General features: G+C 35.7%; 1 non-coding gene across 1 annotated transcript; it reads right to left on the minus strand.

The window, feature by feature from the left end:
* Window positions 1-1,819: 1,819 nt before the first annotated feature.
* LOC116274349 lies at window positions 1,820-1,900 on the minus strand. Its single transcript, XR_004182975.1, has one exon. It is a non-coding gene; the product is annotated as a small nucleolar RNA SNORD66 (small nucleolar RNA).
* Window positions 1,901-24,691: the final 22,791 nt, after the last annotated feature.

The following is a 24,691-nucleotide window of genomic DNA, read 5'->3' on the forward strand; positions in this document are numbered from 1 at the left end:
ATTTACAGGAAACTAATACTGCTTTCCAAATTTAATGTAGAAGTAGTGGGATTCTTTTATCTTTTGACTCAGAGACCAGATATCAGAAGCATGCAAACAAAGGAAATTGCTACAAATAATTTTTAAATGAAAACCTATAGTAATAGTTGAAGTATAATTTGGAGTGTGTGCTGATGATATTATCCCAGTGACTTTATGATGAACTGTTATTATATATGTGTGTGTGTGTGTGTGTGTGTGTGTACTCATTCATTTAATGGAATCTAAATTAAGAGAATGCATCTGGAAGATGCTGGAGAAGGGTCATATTTTCTAAATTGTTGATATCTTTTGAAGTTAGTATCTAAACTCTGGGTATCTGATAATTTAAGTAGGTTAAGTCCTGGAAATTCTGGGTAAATGAACTTGCAAAACCCACAAGTACTTTTGCACCAACCTAATAGTATTTGAATCTAGAGTATCAAATAGACAGTATCCAGTTGGTAATCTGTGCTGTATTCTCAGATCTAGATCCCCTCTCTGAATAGCATGAAGTCTCTTTTGGTGTTCAGTATGTGAATAGTTCCTTGATATTCCTCAGTTTCTGCATGCTTTGTCTTTCAGGGAGTTTGCCTGTGTAAATGGCTCTCAATCATCCATCCCAAGCACTTGTTTCCGACTTTGAATTGTGGAATGAATTAGTTTTCTTAGTACTTCATTTTGTGACTTACTGTAAAATTACCCCAACAAGGACTTTGCCCCTTACATATTTGGAAAAATGTTTTGAGGCTAGATAAATGAAGAGGCAGTACAATATATTCTGTTCTTTACCTATAGTCACCATAATTTTGTTCTGGGAAGTTGGTCTTATGAATGTGATCATTAAATATCAGTGGTTAGTACCTATGTGACACTGGCTGACTGCTACTTGGGAGGATATATGGTTAAACTGTATTCCATTCTACAGGGGAGTAGATTACACCCATGCCTGCATTCAACTAGCCATCTTCTAGTGTCTTATGTTCATAATGAGAGACCATGAGAGAAAGTGCAGAGACTTCAGGGCAAACTGTAGTTACATCTATAAAAACAATTTAGTGGAGTGGAAAGAAGACTGGATAAAGACAATCTGAAGACACATCTGGTTTACAGTTTTGTCTTTAATTGACTTTGGCCAGGGTAAGTCACTTAACTTTTATAATTTTTTTCCTTATGTTTACAATGAAGGGGTTCAATTTAGATAACCTGTGAGAGGTTTCAAGAGGTTCTAGGTTTTTCTAGTCCTAATATTCTATCATCCTATATTACTACTAACTGCCAAATTATTAGCTTTTTGACAGTTATTGAAATACTCAAAAGTTTTATGCAAGTAAAATGATAGCCCAGGATATTGGCTGATTGGTTACTTGACTAGTCAGTTGTAGAATTGTGCAGGATTCCATTTGGGACTTGTATTAGGGTTCTTAGGAGAAACAGCGCCAATAGGACACACACACACACACACACACACAATATTCACGTATATAAATTAAGCAATTGGATCAAATGGCTATGGAGAGATCTAGATTCAAGAGAACTAATGATATAGTTTCAATTTGCGTCCAAAGGCCTGAGAACAGGAGAGTCAGTGTAAGTTCCAGGCTGAATCTAAGTCTGAAGACCAATGTCCCAGCTCAGAGACAGTCAGACAGAGGGAGAGAATTCTTGCTTTTTCGGCCTTTTACTTTATTTAGGCCTTCAACAGATTGGATAAGGCACACCCACACTGGGGACAGCAATCTGCTTTACTCTGTTTACTGATTCAGATGTTAATTTCATTCAGAAACAGCTTCACAGACACACCCAGAAATAATGTTTAATCAATTATCTGGGAACTCTGTGGCCCAGTCAAACTGACACATAAAAGTAATCATCATAGGATTGGAAGGCTCAACTTCTTTCTAAGAAGAACTTAGAAAAGACATCTTCGAAATTATCTGCTTCACTAGATGACTAAAATTGGTGAAGCTCTTTTTCTTTTTTTGGTGAGTTATTGGAAATCATAGTATGGCCAAACATACTGAAATAGACCCCTTAGGATGTTCTCAGACAACAGAACAGTATGGCTCATGAGAAAAGCAACAGCTGATGAGAACACAAATATTTATGGAAATAAGGTGATTAAATAAAAATTAGAGACTGATATGGGTGAGATGAAAATTTTTGGTAAAAATAAATGTCAAAAAATTATGTATTGATTAAAATAATCTTTCTTAAGCTAAGAGTTTTGGAAAATTACCAAATTCATTGGTCTTTTCAGTCATGCTTGTTCAGATAGATGGCAATCCTTTACTACTGTTTTCTTCAACTCAGGAAGAAAAATGCAAATTCATCTATTGTTACAGCTTGGTATTGTGCAAAGAATTCTGGGAGATAAGTCAAATACTCAAGCCAAAGCCTGGTGTTTCCACTTAAATAGGCATGTCTCTTAATCTCTCTGTTCCTTAATACTTTAGGATATTTTTCTACCTTAATATCTTAATTTTGAAGATATTTTGTTTTTAATCTCTTTGTACATCATCTATAAAGTGGCAATAAACCAATAACTGTCCATCTAAGAAGCCATACAAACCTAAGGTTTTGTTGTTTCTTTCCTTTATTATAGCCATTTCCCTTGTTTGTTTACTTTAAACTTTTTATAGCAAGAACAAGAATTAGTGAAGTGACATTTACAGGATCGTCACTGCTTTTATTCTAAGTTAACATGATACTTTAATTGGAAACATTATGAAATTTAAAATAAATTTAATTTTGTTTCATTTAAAACTGAATGAAGAAAGGAAATAAGGCTGCTTTTATGCATTTTCTTTCAGAAATATCTAACTTTGAAAACAGTGACTCTTTTTGAGCTACTTTCAGTATTAACTGCCCTCTGAGGAATCTCTTTATAATTTTTAGAAACCAAAATCTTCATGCTAAAAGGTACTGCAATTCTACTTTAGAAAGAAATGATATGCTAATAGAAAGCTTAAAACCAAAAAGGAAGACAGACGGGGAGGACACAATGGAAGTACAGTGGAAGAAGTGGTACAGAAACCAGGGTGCAGGTCCATCTTTCACACTCCTTGAAGCTGGGCATGGTCATTGTGACTTGCTTTGTCCAACAAAATTTGGTGAAGTGACTTCATGCCAGTTATAAACGTAGGCTTCAAAAGGCCTCATGTGTTACTGTTTTTCCTTAGCCCAAATCCAGAAGAATAAATGAGTGCTCTTTTAACTCACTGAATTTTAAGGTGTTTATAGATCAGGAACTCACTGATATGAGACTGTAAGTTTCTTTTGAATAAGGAGTGTGTCTTACTCATATTTAGATTGTCAGAGTATGGTGACCAGGTACTCAAGTGGCATATTTTGTGAAAAATATAATAGATACAGAAAGTTACAAAGAACAAAATAGTATCATCTGGAACCAACAAATATAAATTGTTTTCATTTTTTCTTCCAATTTTATTATTAAAATAATGACCTTTTATTTTCTTCCCCAGAGTCCGTCACTATCATGAATTTAGGATGTATCTTTATGATTCATGTTTTGATACTTTAACTATTTTAATGTATTTATAAACAGTATAATTGTGCTTTGTGCATATTAGAAATATTTGTACATATATGCATTTGGTTCACATATTATTCCACAATCTGTTTTTTTATTCAGTATTGCTTTGTGATCTATATATGATGATATTCATAGTTTTACTGTTGGGAACAGGCCCCCAAATCTGGCCATAAACTGGCCCCAAAACTGGCCATAAACAAAATTTCTGCAGCACTATGACATGTTCGTGATGGCCATAATGCCCATGCTGAAGGTTGTGGGTTTACTGGAATGAGGGCAAGGAACACCTGGTCCACCCAGGGCAGAAAACTGATTAAGATGTTCCTAAGCCACAAACAATAGCATGAGTGATCTGTGCCTTAAGGACATGTTCCTGCTGCAGAGAACTAGCCAGAGCCCATCCCTTTGTTTCAACCCATCCCTTTGTTTCCCATTTTAGTTTATCTGTAATCTGTACAAACAATACTATCACTGGCTTGCTGTCAATAAACCTGTGCAGAAAACTCTGTTTGTGGCTCTCAGCTCTGAAGGTTGTCAACCCCCTGATTTCCCATTCCACAGTCTGTATTTCTATGTGTGTGTCTTTAATTCCTCTAGCACTGCTGAGTTAGGGTCTCCATGACTGAGCTGGCCTCGGCAAGTGATGCCCATATGTGGGGCTCGAACCTGGGTTAAAGGGTTGCTGGAGTGACAGTTGGAGAATGTGAAACTATGCTGGAGGACACCCAAGTACTCTAAAGCAATCTCTGTGTTGAGTAAGAAGGGGAGCTCGGAAGCATCAGGGTAACAGTGGGACAAGTGTGGGCTCTGGTTTGTTCCACCTTGGAACCTTTTCACACTAATGATGAGGAGGAAGGAGAGTATAACGAAGTAACATAAGAGTTGACAGAGCAGAGCAGATTTGTTTGCCAGCTAAAGCTAAAGTGGCAAAGGAGGGAGAGGTTTGTCCCTACCTGTCTGCACCCCCTCATTATTTTGAAGAAAAAGAGTGGCCTGACCCTCCAGATCTTTCTTTTCTGGAGGACACTAGGCAAAAAGTAGTTGTCCCAGTGACTGTTTGGGCAGTGGCTCGAGCGACCGCTCTCAGTTCTATTCAGGCAGGAATCCAGCAAGCTAGAAGAGAGGATGATATAGAGGTTTGGCAGTTCCCTGTTAGAATACACCCCCCCACCCCCAGATCAACAGGGAAATATTATAGCTACATTTGAGCCTTTTCCCTTTAAACTACTCCAAGAATTTAAACAAGCTATTAATCAATATGGACCAGGTTTTCCTTTTGTAACGGGACTGTTAAAGAACGTTGCTGTCTGTAGTCAGATGATGCCAGCAGGGATGGTAGGATTACTTCTAGGTAGATCTAGTTTAAATTTAAAAGGAGTGCAAGTACATACAGGAGTCATTGATTCAGATTACAATGGGGAAATTCAAATTGTTATGTCTACTTCTGTTCCCTGGAAATCAGAGCCAGGAGAGTGTATAGCATAGCTTCTGATTGTGCTGTATGTGGAAATGGAGAAAAGTGAAATTAAATGAACAGGAGGATTTGGAAGCACAAATAAACAAGGCAAAGCAGCTTATTGGGTAAATCGAATTACTGATAAACATCCTACCTGTGTAATAACTATTCAGGGAAAGAAATTTAAAGGTTTGATAGATACAGGAGCAGACATTTCAGTCATTTCTCTACAGCGCTGGCCATCTGCATGGCCAATTCAACCTGCTCAGTTTAACATAGTTGGAGTTGGTAAAGCCCCTGAAGTATATCAAAGTAGCATATTTTGCATTGTGAAGGGCCTGATGGACAACCTGGGACTATTCAACCAATTATAACTCTGTACCTGTAAATTTACGAGGAAGAGATTTATTACAACAATGGGAAGCACGAGTTCTAATTCCAGAGTAATTATACCGCCCTCGAAGTCTACATATGATGCATGAAATTGGGTATGTCCCTGGTATGGGACTAGGAAACAATTTGCAAAGTCTGAAGGAACCACTTCAAGTGGAAAGACAAAGTTTCTGCCAAGGTTTAGGATATCATTTTTGATGGCAGCCATTGTTAAGCCTCCAGAACCTATATCTTTAAAATGGTTAAAGGATAAGCCAATTTGGATAGAACAATGGCCACTGAGTAAAAGAGATACTGGAGGCTTTAGAGGACTTAGTTAGTGAACAATTAGTAAAAGGACACATAGCTCCAACATTTCCCCCCTGGAACTTTCCAGTCTTTGTTATTAAGAAAAAATCAGGTAAATGGAGAATGTTAACTGACTTAAGGTCCATTAATTCAGTTATACAAACTATGGGGGCATTACAGCCAGGACTGCCTTCTCCTGCTATGTGTCCAAAAATTGGTCTTTAATAGTCAAAGATTTAAAATACTGTTTCTTTACTGTCCCCTTAGCTGAGCAAGACTGTGAATGGTTTGCATTTACAATTCCTGCAGTAAACAACCTGCAGCCTGCTAAGTGTTTTCATTGGATAGTGTTGCCACAAGGCATGTTAAACGGTCCAACAATTTACTAAACTTATGTGGGGCAAGCAATTGAACCTACTCATAAAAAATTTCCACAGTGTTACATTATTCATTGTATGGACGATATACTTTGTGCTGCCCCCACTCAAGAAATAATACTCCAATGTTATGATCGCTTGGAAAACTTGGTTTCTCACATTGGTTTTATTATAGCTCCTGACAAAATTCAGACTACTACTCCTTACTCCTACTTGGGGACACTACAAGTAGTAAATGATACTACAATAGTGCCACAGAAAGTAACCATACATAGGGATCAATTTAAAACATTAAATGACTTTTACAAATTACTAGGGAACATCAATTGGATACGACCTGCTCTAGGCATTCCTACCTATGCCATGAGTAATCTATTTTCTATCCTCAGAGGAGATCCTAGTCTCACTAGCCCTCAGCAATGAACAAAGGAGGCTGAGGCAGAGTTACAGCTAATGGAGAAACAAGTGCATAAGACTCAAATAAATAGAATAGATTGAGAAAAGACTTTAGATTTGCTAATTTTTTTCAACTCAGCCTTCACCTACTGGTGTTATTGTCCAAGAGCAGGACTTAGTAGCATGGCTTTTTCTTCCACATATAAATTCACGGACTCTTAACTCCTTATTTGCATCAAATCACTACTATGATAGGAAATGGGAGAACTCAGATTGTTAAGTTACATGGATAAGAGCCTGGAAAAATTATTGTCCCTCTCATGAAGGCACAGATAGAGCAAGCTTTTATAAATAGTCTTACTTGGCCAACCCATTTAGCTGACTTTGGGGGTATTCTCAATAACCATTTTCCTAAAACAAAGTTGTTTCAATTTTTGAAATTAATTGGATTCTCCCTAAAATAACTAAATTTAAACCAATTAAAGGTGCTGAAAATGTTTTCACAGATGGATTTAGTAATGGTAAAGCTTCTTATTCTGGCTCGAAATGTAAAGTTTTTCAGACGCCCTATACTGCAACTCAAAAAGCGGAGCCTGTAGCTGTAATTGAGGTATTGACTGCTTTTGATATGCCTGTTAATGTGATTTCTGATTCTTCATATGTGGTTCCTTCTACACAGTTAGTTGAAAATGCTCAGTTATGATTTCATACAGATGAACAACTGATGACTTTATTTACCCAATTGCAAACAACAGTTAGGAGTAGAGTACACTCTTTTTACATTACTCATATTAGGGCCTCATACACTTCTCCCAGGACCTTTGACTACAGGGAATCAAATGGCTGATCGCCTAGTTGCTAATGCAATATCTAATGCCAGACACTTTCACAATTTAACCCATGTTAATGCCTCTGGTCTCAAATGCAGATACAGCATTACCTGGAAAGAAGCTAAAGCTATTATCCAGAGATGCCCAACTTGCCAAATGGTGCATTCCTCATCTTTTACAGGAGGAGTTAATCCTCGAGGATTGGAACCTAATTCTCTTTGGCAAATGGATGTCACAAATGTTCCCTCGTTTGGGAGACTAGCTTATGTACATGTATGTGTAGATACATTTTCCCACTTTGTGCTACACGCCAATCAGGAGAGTCGTCTGTCCATGTTAAATGTCACCTTTTGCAGTGTTTTGCAGGGATGGGCATTCCAGCTTCTACTAAAACAGACCATGCCCCAGGCTATACTAGCCAAACTCTAGCTACATTTTTCTCTATATGGAATATTAAACACATTACTGGTATCCCGTGTAATTCTCAAGGACAAGCCATAGTGGAAAGAATGAATCTCTCCCTGAAACAGCAGTTGCAGAAGCAAAAAGGAGGAAACAGGGACTATGGGACACCACATATGCAACTGAATCTAGCATTATCGACTTTAAATTTTTTGAGCCTGCCTAAAGGCCAGATGCTATCAGCAGCTGAACAACCTCTGCAGAAACCAGCTGCAAAGACAGAAGCACAACATCTGGTTAGGTAGAGAGATCTGATAACAGAAAGTTGGGAAGTAGGTAAAATAATAACTTGGGGTAGAGGTTATGCTTGTGTTTCTCCAGGCCAGAACCAGCAGCTGATTTGGATACCAAGACATCTGAAACCTTATCATGAGCCAGATGCCAAGGAAGAGATTCCAGGAGGATCCCCAGGACCCCCTGGTTGCAGCCATGTCGAGACTGATCCTGAGGAGGACCCCAGCTGTCACAAACAACACCTGTTGAACACAGCCACTTACCTGGGGACAGATCAAGAAGCTGTCACAGATGGCAGAAGAAAATCTGAGGAAAGCGGGACAACCAGTCACAATGAGTAATTTAATGATAGCTATGATAGCGGCGATCACCATTGCCATGAGTATTCCTTCAATGAGGACTGACACACAGAACAATTATACTTGTTGGGCATATTTATCAATCTTGGCTGGCAATAATGCTTGGATGCAGTCACTCTATGACACAGTTATACATGCTTTCTGATCTCAGTATTTACCATACTAAATCTCCTATAATTGAGGCATACAGCCCTCAAAAACCTATTTGTAAACAGAAGTATACCTGGCCAGAAATAATGAATGTACTTGTTTGGGAAGATTGCATTGCAGAACAGGCAGGGGTGCTGTGCAACGATTCCTATGGAATCATTATTGATTGGTCCCCTAAGGGGATGTTTAGCTTAAATTGCACCTCTCATTCTGCGTGCCATGGCCACACTATGTTCAGCTGGTCTAAACAAAATGGTCAGATGGTAGAAATGATAAGTATGGCAAGAGTTCCTATTATCTGGAAACATGGCAGTATAGTGGCACCTCAACCTCAAATGATATGGGCCATTGTAGGATCTGAACATGAGGATTTGTGGAAACTATTAATGGCTCTTAATAAGATCAAAATTTGGGAAAGAATAAAAAAGCTTCTAGAAGGACACTCTGCAAACTTGCCTTTAGATATTGCACAATTAAAAGAACAAACATATAAAGCCTCCCAGTTACAACTGACCTTAATGCCAGGAACTGGAGTGCTTGAAGGAGTTGCAGACAGATTAGCAGCTGTTCACCCATTAAAATGGATGAAAACACTTGGAGGCTCTGTGATTTCAATGATGATTGTGCTTTTAATCTGTGTTGTTTGTCTTTGTGTAGTCTGCAGATGCAGATCCTGACTCCTGTGATAAGTAGCTCACTGTGATAAAGCTGCCTTTGCTTTTATCATCTTGCAAAAACAAAAAGGGGGAACATGTTGAGAACAGGCCCCCAAATCTGGCCATAGACAAAATCTCTGCAGCACTGTGACATGTTCGTGATGGCCATGACACCCATGCTGAAGGTTGTGGGTTACTGGAATGAGGGCAAGGAATACCTGGCCCACTGAGGGCAGAAAACCACTTAAGGTGTTCCTAAGCCACAAACAATAGCATGAGTGATCTGTGCCTTAAGGACATGTTCCTGCTGCAGGTAACTACTCAGAGCCCATCCCTTTGTTTCAGCCCATCCCTTTGTTTCCCATTTTAGTTTATCTGTAATCTATACAAACAATACTGATCACTGGCTTGCTGTCAATAAACGTGTGGGTAAACTCTGTGGCTCTCAGTTCTGAAGGCTGTCAGCACCCTGATTTCCCATTCCACACTCTATATTTCTATGTGTGTGTCTTTAATTCCTCTAGCGCCACTGGGTTAGGGTCTCCACTACTGAGCTGGCCTCAACATTTAGTTTATTTGTTGTATTGGATATATGGTATTCATTTTTATGAATTGTTTATTAATTTATTCCCATATTGATGAATATTTAGAATGTTTCCAGAATTTGTACAAACAAACAAGGCTGCAGGGAACATTATTTACTTGTTTGGAAAAGACTCATGTCTGGGACACATGTATAGGAGTTTCTCCAACATATGTATCAATTATTAGAACTGCTGAGCCATAGACTATTTCCATTGTCAACTTTATTAGAAATTGCCAGATTGTTCTCCAAAATGATTTCACTGATTTACGTTTCTGTTTGAAGTATATGAGACTATGTCCTCACATCCTTGCCAAGTATTGGTAGGCATATTAGTTTTTGCTAATAGAATGGGTATGAAATAATTTGTGTGGTTTATTTTTATTTCACATTATTTCTGATTATAAGTGAGATCAGGCGACTTTCCAGATAGATATTTACCAGACATATATTTGGGCTGTTCTGTTAATTTGCTTATTTTTATCTGGATTATTGCCTTTTTCTTTTAACTTTCTTGGAATTCTTTATGTATTCTGGAAACTTTGTTTATCACATGTGTTACACATATTTTCTCCTTGTTAGTGTCTCCTCTTTTAATTTTTAAGGGTGTCTTTGGTAGTCAGCCTTTAAGAGGGCTCCCTGTGATCCCTACCTTTTGGTATTAATGACCTTGTGTACTCTCTTCTTCCTTGAATGTGGGCTATACTTAGTAATTCACTTCTAAACAAATAGACCATAACAGAAGTGATGGCATGTCACTTCTGAGAGTAGGTTATAAAACAACTATGGATTCCAACTTGGGTTCTCTCTTTCTCAATCTTATGCATGCATGTTTTACTTGCTCTGGTGGAAGCTATGTAATGAGGAGCTTTGTTCAGAGATCTATATTGTGAGAAACTGAAGTCTCTTGCCAAATAGCCACATGAATGAACATGGAAGCAGATCATCCAGCCCCAGCTGAGTCTTCAGAAACTGTAGCCTGGCCAACACCTTGACGGCAAACTTACAAGAAACCCTAAGCCAGAATCTGGAGCTAAGCCTTCCCAGATTCCTGACTCTCAGAAACAGTGAGAGATAATAAATATTTGTGTTTTAAGCAGTAAAATTTTGGGGATGATGTGTTAAGCAGCAATAGATAACTAATACAGTATGTTTTATCATGTTACTGCTAAGGATGTGATCTTGTTCTTTTTTGTGGCTGCATACTGTTCCATGGTGTATATGGACCATGTGTGTATGGACCACATTTTCTTCAGTCTTCCACTGAGGGGCATTTAGGTTGATTCTATGTCTTTGCTATTGTGAGTCTTTGAAAGCTTTTTCTCATGTATTCCTTTGTTATGTTGCACTTTCAAATTGATTATGGTATAACAAGGTTTTATATTTTTATCAGATAATCTTGTTGAAACGTCAACAACAATGTTGAATTTACTTATTTATTTTAATATCTTGTTGATTTCTTGGAGTTCTTATGTAAACAAATGTCATCAGCAAATAATGACTATTCATGGCTGTCATTCTGATATGTTTTTAAAATCTGCTTTATTGAGACATGATTTATGTTCAAAAAATTAATCCGTTTTAGTTTTGATGGGTTTTGATATATATGTATTGTGTGTTATTGCTGCTACAATCATGATATAGAGCATTTCCACCCCCCCCCGCCAAATCCTTCATCCCGTTTTGCACTCAATTCCTTCCCCATGCTGTTGGCCCCAGGCAACCACCAATCTACTTTTTAACACTATTATAACACTATAACATTTTGTTTTATTCTTCCTTTTAAAAATTTTTATTTTCTTGTGGTAAGAATGAACACTAAGCATGAGATCTTCCCTCTTAATCTTTTTAAGTGTATAGTGCAGTATTGTTCACTATAGGTACAATGATGTACAGCAGAGCTTATTCATCTGGTTTAATGGAAATGTTATGGCCATTGATTAGTAACTTCCCATTTCCCTCTCTATTCAGCCCCTGGCAACCACCATTTCACTCTTTGATTCTATGGATTTGATAATTTTAGATACCTTATATAAGTGGAATCATTCAGTGTTTGTGTGACTGGTTTATTTTACTTAGCATAATGTCCCCAAGGTTCATCCATGTTGTCGTATGTTACAGAGTTTTCTTCTTTTGTAAGGTTGAATAGTATTCCATTGCATATATATTCCACACATTTGATATTCATTTATTTCCCAATGGTCATTGAAGTTGTCCCTACATCTTGACTATTATATAAATGTAATAGTACTACAATGAACATAGGAGTGCTAATAGCTCTTCAAGTTTCTGATTTTTGTTCTTTTGTAGAAATACTCAGAAGTGGGATTCTGGTCATACAGTAATTTTACTTTAATTTTTTTGAGAAACCTCCACATTGTTTTTCATAGCAGCTAAAGCATTTCACATTCCCACCAAGAGTATGCAAGGGTTCCAATTTCTGCATATCCTCACCAACATTACTTGTCTTTTGTTTTTTTGATGATAGCCATCCTGTTTGGCATAAAATGGTATCTGCTTGTGGTTTAGATCTGCATTTTCCTGATGATTAGTGATATTGAGTATTTTTTCATATACTTGTGGCCATTTGTATGTTTTTTACCCATATATTAATAACGTTGTTTGATTTTGTTTTGCTATAAATTATAGGACTTCCCTATATATTTCCTGTACTATATATTTTAGACATTATCACCCCCGCCTTATCAGATATATGGTTTGCGAATATTTTCTTCCATTACATAGTTTTCCTTTTCACTTCACTGACTGTTTTCATTGTTGTGTAGACACTTTTTGGTTTAATGTAGTCCCACTAACTTGTTTTTGATTTTGTGTGTGCTTTTGATGTCATATCCATTAAATCATTGCCAAGGCCAATGTCATAAAGCTTTTCCCCTATGTTTTCTTCTAAAAGTTTTACAGTCTCAGGTCTTATATTTATTTGTTTAATTCATTTTAAGTTGATTTTTGTGTATGTTGTAAGACAACACATTTTCATTGTTTTGCATGTGTATATCCAGTTTTCCCAATACTGTTTATTGAGACTATTCTTTCCTTATTGTGTATTCTTGTCACCTTGTGGAAGATCAGTTCACAGTGTATTCTTAGGTTTATTTCTGGGTTCTCTATTCTGTTCTATTTGTCTATATGTCTGTCTTTAAGATAGTAACATACTGTTTTGATTATTGTAGCTTTGTGAATTATTTTAAAATCAGAGAATGTTATGCCTCCAACTTTATTTTTCTTTCTCAAGATTACTTTGGCTATTTGGGGTCTTTTGTGGTTTCATATGCATTTAGGATTATTTTTTCTATTTCTATTCTTTCTATTCCTGTAAAAAATGCCTTTGGGACTTTTGTAGGGATTTCATTGAATCTCTAGATCATTGTGAGTGGTATAGACAATGTAACAATATCAACTTCCAATCCATAAGCAGGGATGTCCTTCTTTAATACTATAGTTTGAACTCTGAAAATATTTCATGTAAATATATATATTTACATAAAAGAGGGATATATAAACATATATATATTATATAATGTGTATTATATAAACATATATAAGATATAAACATGTATCTTATCTATAGTGTAATGTGAGACTGTAACTTTATTTTCTCTAAATGTATATCTAATTGTTGATTGCCACTTATAGATGATTACTTTTTCCCTCTGATTTGAAATATCACCCTAAACAAACATATATATATCACACACACATACCCCTCACACAATATACACACACTCACATAAAGTACTTGTATTTCTGTTTTTATATATATAAACTATATAGAGTTTATATATAATATATAATAACTATATAAAAACTATGTATATAATTATATATAATATATAATTTTGAATATTATATATAAAATTTTAAATGATATATAATATAATATATAAATTATATATTATATATTTATATAGTATAATATATAAATATATAGATATATAAATATATAGATATATAAATATATAGTATATTATTATATATAATGTGTAGTCTTTGTTATAATATATAAATTATATATTTTTATATATGTATATAAAATGTGTAGTCTTTTTGTCTGACTTATTTCACTTAGCCTAGTGTTTTGAGATTCCTGTATTAGTAAGTATTTCGGTAGATGGTTCTTTTTATTGCTGATTAATATTCCATTATATGGACATACTACAATTTGTTTATCCATAGAAGATTGATATTTGAATTGTTTTCAAATGGTGGTTGATAAAAATAATGCCCCCATGATGATTTAAATTCAAGTCTTTGCATGGACATATATTTTCATGTTTCTTGGGTCAAATAGTTATGTATGTTTTGCTTTATAAAATACTGCGAAACTTTTCCCCAAATGGTTGTACCATTTTGTATTCCCACCAACAGTTTATTTTAGTTGCAGGTGTTCCAACGTCCTTGCCAAACTTTGGTTTTATCAGTTGGAATTTTATCCACTCTAATGGATATGCAGGGGTGTTTCATTGTGGTTTTATTTGCATTTCCCTAATGACCAATAATGTTGAGATTTTTTTCTTGGCTAATTTGCCATACATATTTTTTTTTGTTGGCACATTATCTACTTAAAATTATTGCCATTTAAAAATTGAGTTGCATGTGTTCTTATTATTTAGTTGAAAGAGGTTCTTACATTTTATTTTTACAAGTCTTTCATCAAATATATGCTTTGCAAATATTTCTCCCAGCCTGTGGCTTAATTTTTTATTTTCTTAACAGTGTTTTAATAGTATCTTTTAAAGAGCAAACATTTAATTTTGATAAAATGTAATTTATGAATCTTTTGTAATTGTGCTTTTTGTATGTAAGAAATCTTTGACTCAAGGTTGCTAAGATTTCTCATATGTCTCATTCTGGAACTTTTATAATTTTGGTTACGCTTAGGTCTGTATTCCATTTCAAGTGAATTTTTGTATATGGTGTGAGTGTACAGCTCAAAGAGTTTTTATTTATTTATTTATTTATTTTGCATTTGGGTACTTGTGCTAGCACCATTTGTTGAAAAGACTTACTTCTCCTTTGAATTGCATTAATATTTATCAAAAATGAATTGCCATAGAGGTGTGCGTCAATTTTTGGACTTTCTATTCTGCTTCATTGGTATGAGATACATTACCTTTTTTTTTTTGAGATGGAGTCTTGCTCTGTTACCCAGGCTGGAGTGCAGTGGCGTGATCTCTGCTGGGCTGAAAGCTCCGCCTCCCAGGATCACGCCATTCTCCTGCCTCCACCTCCCGATTAGCTGGGACTACAGGCACCCGCCACCATGCCTGGCTAATTTTTTTGTATTTTTAATAGAGATGGAGTTTCACCATGTTAGCCAGGATGGTCTCGATCTCCCGACCTTGTGATCCACCCACCTCGGCCTCCCAAAGTGCTGGGATTACAGTCATGAGCCACCGTGCCCAGCTGACAAATTACCTTTTTAACTGTCAAAGTATGAAAAGAAAATTAGAGAGGTTACTTTCATAGCTTAAAAATGTTTATCTCTTTAATCTTTCTGGAAATCTTATTTATCTATAATGTAATGTGAGCCTGTAACTTTATTTTCTCTAAATGTATATCTAATTGTTGATTGCCACTTATTGATGATTACTTTTTCCCTCTGATTTGAAATATCAACCTAAACAAACATATATATATATGTGTGTGTGTGTCACACACACACACCCCTCACACAATATACACACACTCACATAAAGTACATATATTTCTGTTTTTAGGCTGTCAATTTTGTCCTGTTGCTCTGCTTTTCTAGTACTGAACCAATTTCCTGCACTAATATTATGCTGTTTCCATGTACATTACTGTGGCTCTGATTTATGGTAGAGAAAATCCTTAAATATTCCTATTTTTCAAAAATTTCTTGGCTATCATTTCACATTTACTCTTCCAACTGATCTTTCTGCATCTTGAAAAAATACATTGCTCCATAATTTTGTTCCTCAGTAGAAAACTGCTAATACTTTCCTTTCGAGAAAGGGTATGATTGATTTTTTTCATCTTATGCACATAGAGAGAAAAGGACTCCACAGGCTATAAAGGAATCAGGCAGAACAGGTTTGGGCATGCCTTCACAGTGTAAACAAATCTGTCTACAGATGTGGTTCTGAAATAATGCGTTTAATAATAATACACTGTAATTGATGTGGTGTCCTATGGCCCCTAGGCATCCAAAGAACTATAACTCAAAGTGTGTTTTCCAAAGCAAAGAACAGAAGGGTTTAATAAAGACCAGAACTGTAGAACAGCTTGATTTCCTACATCTCCTACCATATGATTTAGAAATATGGTATATAGTATATGAAACTAGAAGATGCATCAGATCTAATTAGAATTTTCTGATGATCTTGTGAGTGTACGATCTTCTGTATTAATAGTTGTAAACTGCTTTTCACTAGTCCTTTTTTCATCAAGTCAAGTCTTAACACCAAAAAGGAATTCTGATTGGTGCACTGAATCTAAAATTTTTGGCTTCTATTAAACCTTCAGCATTATCTATGGTAATCTCTTGGGACATGTTTCCCTTAAATGCTAAGCTACCTGTAATAGAAGTTATTTCCCTGGCTTGAGATTCCATGATGTAAATACAGATGTCCATTCTTTCATCAGGTTGGATATCCACTATCATATATTCATAATAACCATGATATAATTGACTTTTAGAGAAGGAGACAGCTATGCTGTCCCTCTGGCAGGCTATCATGCTAATGGGGCCTATTGCAGTAAGAGTGAGGCTTTGGGGAGGAGTGCCAGTGAGTGGGCCCACAAGGTCATGGAGTCAGAGGTAGAAACAGGATTGTTTGCAAACTCCAAATAGAATCTGTGTCCAGGGAGAAATTTTTTTCAGTTTACAATATTATATGCATATGAATATTTCAAATATAGAATATTTTATATACATACCATAATATAGTAAATGCATACCATCTCCCTATTTGACTTGCTAATATTTTTCTCTTTTCAAAAATCTGATAAGTACATTAAAATGTATTATTAAATTGTTTACCAAAAGTGTTTTACAATTTTCCATCCCACTAGCAGACAACATGTAAAACTATCAGATATAATACACCATGATAAACAACAGATTTTAAATGAGTGTTTTAATTTAATTAATACAAATTATTTGTTTTATTTTACATTTTTATTAGGAAGTTTATGCGTATTTATTTATGATTATCACTGGGATAAGCTGCAGACGATTGCTGCGTAGGTATTATTTAAAATAGATTTAGAAGAATGGTTTAGAATTTACAAGATGAATAAGGGAGAAAGGATATTCTTGGCAGAGAGTGAATCCCTTGGAAAGTTCATAGATGTGCATAAAACATAAGGAATAGTGGTGTGGAATATAATATCTTAGATAATATTGTGGTCTTTGTGTTCTTTTTCTTTTAAAAACTTATTTATTTTCTTAAAATTTAATTTTATAATTGACAAGTAATAATTTTATATATTCATGGGGCACATAGTAATGTTTTGATACATACAATGTATAGTAATCAGATCTGTGTAATTAGCATATCATCTCAAACATTTATCACATTTATCATTTCTTTGTGTTGGGAACATTCAATATCCTTCTTTTAGCTACTTGACGCTATGTATTCTTGTTACTTATAGTAATTCTACAATGGTATGAAACACTAGAACTTATTCTTTCTACATAGCTATGATTTTATATTCTTTAACAAATCTCACCCTTGCCCTCTCTTCCCCCTACCCTTCCCAACCTCTAGTATCCTTTGTTCTACTTTTTCACTCTGAGACCAACTTTTTTTAAGCTTCCACCTATGAATGAGAACATGTGGTGTTTAACTTTCTGTTCCTGTCTTATTTCACTTAATATCTTCATTTCCATTCACATTGCATTGAATGACAGTATTTCATTCTTTTTTATTGCTGAATAGTATTCCATTGTGTGTATATACCATATTTTCTTTATCTATTCATCTGTTGTTTGACATCTAGGTTGATTATTTTATCTTGGTTATTGTGAATAGTGCTGCAGTAAGCATGGGGGTAAAGACATCTTTTCAATGTAATGATTTCTTTCCCTTTGGATAAATGCCCAATAGTGGGATTTCTGGATCATATGGTCTTTCTATCTGTAGATTTTTTAGGAACCTCCATATTATTTTTTGTGTACAAGCAGCTGTACTAGTTTATATTTCTACCAACAGCATATAAGAGTTCCCTTTTCTCTGCATCCTCACCAGCATTTTTTTTAATCTTTTTGATAAAAGCTCTTATAATGGATGAAATGATATCATTGTCATTTTGATTTGTGTTTCCCTGATGTTTAGTGATGTTGAACTTTTTTATATCTTTTTTGGTCATTTGTGTGTCTTCTTATTGATTTGTAGAAGCCCTTTATGTAACAAAGATATTAATAATTTAATCTTAGCTACTGCACAATCTTCTAGTGTATATTTTTTTAATTTTTCATGAAAGATTTATGGGCCCAACAAAATATGAGAAAGTCATTTTATGTATTTATTTATTATGTAATACTTTTAAAAAATGTATTATTTCTGGACAATATTCTTGTCTGTGAAAATATAGGAATACAAAAACCAAACAAAATTTCTGACTTTGAAGTGCTTACATTCTAGTTGAGAGAGAGAGAGAGGAAGAGTGCAAGAACAAAAAACCAAAAATAAATATATAATATGTCATGTGGTGATAAATGTCATAAAGAAAAATGTAATCAGAATATGGGGTTATGTGACTGGAGCAGTGAGTAAGGGGATAATGGAAGGTGATGAGTTCAAAGAGGAAGCAGGAAGGCAAACTAAGCAAATTAGAGCCTTATAGGCAAGAATTGATTATACTTAAGAGCAGAAGCCACCAGAGGGTTCTGAGCAGAGGAATCATGTAATTTTTCTTGCATGACAAAAAGATCATTTGGCTTAGACTTCAAGGGAGTCAAAGGTAGGAGCAAGGAGACCAATAGGAGGCTATTTCAATAGTCCAGGAAAAGAGATGCTACCTTGGTCCAGGGTAGTAGCCGTGGAGGTAATAAGAAGTGGTCAAGTTGGGCATGGCAGTGTGAACCAATAGTCCTAGCTACTTGGGAGGCTGAGGCAGGAGGATTGCTTTAGTCCAGGATTTGAGGCCGTGGTGTATTCTGATTGTGCCTGTGAATAACCACTGCACTGGGCGACATAGCAAAACTGTCATCTCTACAGAAAAAAAAGTGTCAGATTTTGTATATTTCAAAGGCAGAGCTGAATGGATTTGTTCATGGTTTGGATGTGGTGTATAAGAGAAAAAAAGTGTCAGGAATAATTTCCCCCAGTTTTTACTAATTCAAAGAATGGATTTGCCATTTATTGGAATGAGGAAATCATCCAAAATTACATGTTTGTGGTGTTGGGGAAGGAAAGCAAGAGTTAAGTCTTGAACATGCAGATTATACTTTGGATGTCTATTAGATATCACAGGAGATGTTAATTACAAAATGAAATGAGTTGAAGTTCAGGAAGCGGTCTGGACTGGAGAACATTCACATGCAGATGGTATTTAAAGGCATGGGTCTGGATGAGATCACCTGAAAACTTAGAAGTCCAAGAACACACATACACACACACACTCACTCTCTCTCTCTCTCTCTGTGTGTGTGTGTATGTGTGTCTTTATCAACTAAACAATTGGAAAAAATCACATGCTATCAAACACAATTGGTTCCTTATCAAAAATTAATGTTCCTTCCATTATCTCCATTTAACATAAACATTAAAGTTTAGCTATATTAAACAATTTTAGAAATATGGAATTTTAGATGACTTTGGAGGTAATTGTTTTATAGTTAGGGAAATTAAATCCCAGGAAGATCTTTCTCAAGGCCACATTGTAGAAGGCTTTGCTAATAGTGTGATTTCTTCTTTATGCTTTTAATCCCTCTTGGAGTTTTTAACACTTCAGGGAATATATGAATTTTATGTAACAAAGATAAGAATGATTTGAAAGCAAAATATGCTGTTCAAATATTTCAGATCCATGTTATATTGGCATCAATATAACATGGATCTGAAAATTAGCCATTTGGAAATATCACACCAAATTAATATTTGTTACTGGGTCCTTCAGCTGGGTTCCTAACCAATCTCTTCATTTCTTTGTGCCTTACTACCTCTTATATATATCAGCAACCAGGTCACTTTTTCATTTTGAAAATAACTGCATGGCTATGATAGAAAAGGTGTTTTGTTCACTATGTTAGAGAGAGAAACTATATGTAATGGATATCAGTGTTCAGCTATATTTCACATTGGATAAAAGCTGCAACGTTACTTCACAAACATTTATACATAGTAGAGAATGGAGTTTTGGGCAACAAAATCTACTGCAAATAATTAAGTCTGTGATTGATATCAAATTTTTCCACCAGGTTAGTGGAGAAAATTAAAATATTTTCTTACTGTTCATTGTGCTTTTCTATACAGGAGAGAAAACATTTTTCTCTCCTCATATTTCTCTACAGCGATTTGCATTCCACTCCCAAGGGGGAAGTAGTATTGGTGTAATCCTTCCAGCTTCCATCTGCAGTCATTTCTCTGGGGGAAAGCCCACTGCTATTGTCCCCCCATTGGCTGTGGTTATGGTGCTTGTAAGATGCAAGCATTGTTTCTCTCTCTCTCCAGGAGGCAAACAAATGGCTCCAAGGTAATGATTTGGGGGAACATAGTGGAAGAACTAAGCATACCAGAAGTCGTGTATTTGGATGAGTAATCTTTTATCCATATTCACACTCTATGTTTATCTCACATATTGGATGGAACCCCTAGGGTAAGACCTGTGATTACTTATACCTACAAACTTCTAACATCTCACATTATCTACTTAATGTGATAAATATCATCCTTTTATTGGAAACTCGGTAAGTGTGATAGTCCTGTTTAGTTGCTAGGCCAAAAGACCACCAGGCAAATCATCCCGCTTGTGAGTTCTGGAGGAATGGAAGAAGTCTTAACGGAGCAACCTGAATGTGCAAAATCCTAGGGTTGTTTCTTACGCAATAGGAAATGAACAGTGGATTGCAGAGAAAATCATATCCTAAAGAAACTTTCTTAATGAAAATAATAGTTTTTTTAAGTGCATTCTTTATGCTAACAGTGGCTTTCTTGGCTTCTGAGTAAAATATAAAAAACCCTGATGGTAAGAGGTTGGAACAAATTTTACAAAGGAGTGGTAGGGACAAGAGAGAAGAAGGGACAAATGTTTGATAATATTCATAGCAAATCTGTAAGAAAAACAACAAAAAAAGAGAAATATTTCCTATTGTGCTTACCCAGACACAACTGTCTCCCTCCTTCCCTCCCTCTCTCCCTTCCTCCTTCCTTCCTTCTTTCTTCTTCTCCTTCTCCTTCTCCTTCTTCTTTCTTCTTTCTTCTTTCTTCTTTTCTCACAGAGTCTCACTTTGTCACCCTAACTAGAGTACAGTGGCTCTATCACAGTCCACAGCAGCATTGGCCTCATCGACTTCCTGGGCTCAAGGGATCCTCCCACCTTAGCCTTCCAGGTAGCTGGGACTACAGGCACATGCCACCACGCTGTCTAATCTTTGTATATTTTGTGGAGGTGGGATTTTGCCACATTTCTCAGGCTGGTCTCCAATTCCTGAGCTCAAGCAATCTGCCTGCCTTGCCCTCCCAAAGTGCTGAGATTACACACATCAGCCAACACGCCTGGCTACCCCAGACATAATTTCAATCCACCTTTATGTGGAAAAAAAAAATTACTCAAGTTGGGCTTGATATTGGTTGATTTTGCCGAGAATGCTTTTTACACCTCTGGTGGTTTTGAATTATGAGTACACAAAAAAGAGGTTTTGAATATTTTCTTGAGTTAGAGAATTATCTTTTCCCTTTTTGCATTCTTATTACTTGAAAATGTGAAATATAAGTTATAGGCTATATTGTTTTGTAGTACCATGAGTCCATGAGCAGTTTGCCTAGAAAAGAGTAAGTTGTTATTTTACTTTATGGTTCTCTACCTCAAAATATAAAGGACACTCCTACATAGCATGCAGACTTTGAGTTTGGAAACTTTAAAGAGATTTTTGAGTTTACTTTCTTTGTGTCTTTGCTGAATTCAGTGGGCTGTGCCTCGGAGGTGCTGAGTGGGTAATTTATACCCAGTGGAAAAATGGTCCTCCATTAGGCAAAGCCCTTGGAATGCTAATATATTGTTGTGTCTCTAATGGAGTTCTGTTCTCTTTTTTGTGGGACCACTTTGCAGCTCTTGCTCTGAAATGTCTGTTCTTTAATACACTGTGGATTGTGTTGCATAGCAAATTCTTGTTAGAAGTCCTAGATTAAGAGATTAAGAGTACACATGCAACCAAACTTCGTATGGAAACTCAAGCATCTTTAATTTGCTTGGGCTAGTACTTTTTTTTTTCCCTCTGAAAGAAATCAGCATTCAGAAAAGGATTTGCCTTGTGTGAGGATGTAACACTTTGCAAAACAATCTAAAAATGTAACATTACGTATTATTGTCTTGGAATAATTTTCTTATTATTTGAGTTATTGGCTAATAGGCAATGTAATGGATAGTTTCAATGGCATATGAGGTGGTGCAAGGCATCCAAAGGGAAAAAAAGATGAGGGTGTAGGAAGGTTATGGCCAGCAAATGAAGAACAAATGAAAACCTAAACAGAGTTCTTTTCTGGTTTGGGTAATAGTAGGAAAAATAAGACATGAATCCAGATTTTAAAAATAATATTATAATAGTGATTACTTATGGCTTATGGGTGGTTTATGTTGCTTACACATAAAGTAATTATTACTTTGAATTGGATAAATGGAAACTGAGTTTTGGACATTTATAATAAATATTTGCTTTGACAAATGGGATCTAATTAAAGAGCTTCTGCACAGCAAAAGAAACTATTATCAGAGTGAACAGACAATCCACAGAATGGGAGATAATTTTTGCAATCTATCCATCTGACAAAGGGCTAATATCCAGAATCTACAAGGAACTGTTTACAAGAAAATAAAACAACCCCATCAAAAAGTGGGCAAAGGATATGACAGACATTTCTCAAAAGAAGACATTTATGCAGCCAACAAACATGAAAACAAGCTCATCATCACTGGTCATTAGAGAGATGCAGATCAAAATCACAATGAGATACCATCTCATGCCAGTTAGAATGGCAATCATTAAAAAGTCAGGAAACAACAGATGCTGGAGAGGATGTGGAGAAATAGGAACACTTTTACACTGTTAGTGGGAGTGTAAATCAGTTCAGCCACTGTGGAAGACAGTATGGTGATTCCTCAAGGATTGAGAACCAGAAATACCATTTGACCCAGCAATCCCATTACTGGGTATATACCCAAAGAATTAGAAGTCATTCTACTCTAAAGACATATGCACATGTATGTTTATTGCAGCACTGTTCACAATAGCAAAGACTTGGAACCAACCCAAAATGCCCATCAATGATGGACTAAATAAAGAAAATGTGGCACGTATACACCATGGAATGCTGTGCAGCCATAAAAAGGGTGAGTTCATGTCCTTTGCAGGGACATGGATGAAGCTGGAAACCATCGTTCTCAGCAAACTAACACGGGAAGAGAAAACCAAACACCGCGTGTTCTCGTAACTGGGAATAGAACAATGAGAACACATGGACACAGGGAAGGGAACAACACACACCAGGGCCTGTCGCAGGGTAGGGGGCTAGGGGAGGGATAGCCTTAGGAGAAATACCTAATGTAGATGACGGTTGATGGGTGCAGCAAACCACCATGGTACATTTATACCTATGGAACAAACCTGCATGTTCTGCCCATGTATCCCAGAACTTAAAATATAATAAAAATAAGTATTTACTTTTGTTATTTTTAAGTTTCATATGACAAACTTTGATAGGATTTGGTGAAAATAAGTTGTGTGAATGAATGTTGTTTTGAAATCTCCTTGCATTCCTTGGAAGGAAACTGCATTATGAAGACAGGATTATAGAAGCTGTTATCTGAATATTCATTTAGTTATAATTTTAAAATTATGACTTATAATTGATGCATACCCTTACTTTAGTAATTCCACAAGAATTGTGGAAACATTTGAAACAATGTTTACTTGGTTTTCAGTTATGTAAATGTAGAAAGATTACATATTTTCCACTTTAAAGGCAATTAAACGTATATATATTTTTTTCCTCATTTGTACAAAGTTCCCAAAAAGAATTCAGTTTTTGAATTTAGAATTTTCCGGGAGCTGTTTCATCATCAAGAGAAACTTTTTCCCTGGGATGTTATAAAAAAATTGAGCTTAGTTTTTATGAAATAAATAATTTCACATGACTAGATTTATACAACTTTTAATGACTATAGAGTTTCAAAAACACTGTTATTTGATATTTGTTTGTGTTTTTTGCTGTATATCCTCACAAAAGTGGATAATGCAATACTTTTTTGAGAGATCATTTTTTCCCCTCATTTTTGATTAAGAAAATACTACCTTCATAAATTAGGTGGGGCAAATGCTATCACTGCTCTGAAAAAGTGATATATATATATTGTCACCTAAAAGCCATGGAACACTAACATTAAAGTGTTTGCTGAGTGGAATACATTTTCACAAAATCTGTGTAAGTTAAATAATTATTGTAATATAGTTTTTAAACTGAAAATGTCAGACATTGTGTAGAACCAATTTTAAAATGTACTCGCTAACAGAGTAGATTGTATTATTAAGCATGATTAATTAAGGCTGGACGCGGTGGCTCACGCCTCTAATCTAGCACTTTGGGAGGTCAAGGCGGACAGATCACGAGGTCAGGAAATGGAGACCATCCTGGCAACATGGTGAAACCCTGGCTCTGCTAAAAATGCAAAAAATTAGCCAGGTGTGGTGGCACGCGCCTATAGTCCCAGCTACTTGGGAGGCTCAG

The sequence above is a fragment of the Papio anubis genome, chromosome 3 (genome assembly GCF_008728515.1).
Source record: "Papio anubis isolate 15944 chromosome 3, Panubis1.0, whole genome shotgun sequence".
In the NCBI taxonomy this organism is placed as follows: Eukaryota; Metazoa; Chordata; class Mammalia; order Primates; family Cercopithecidae; genus Papio; species Papio anubis.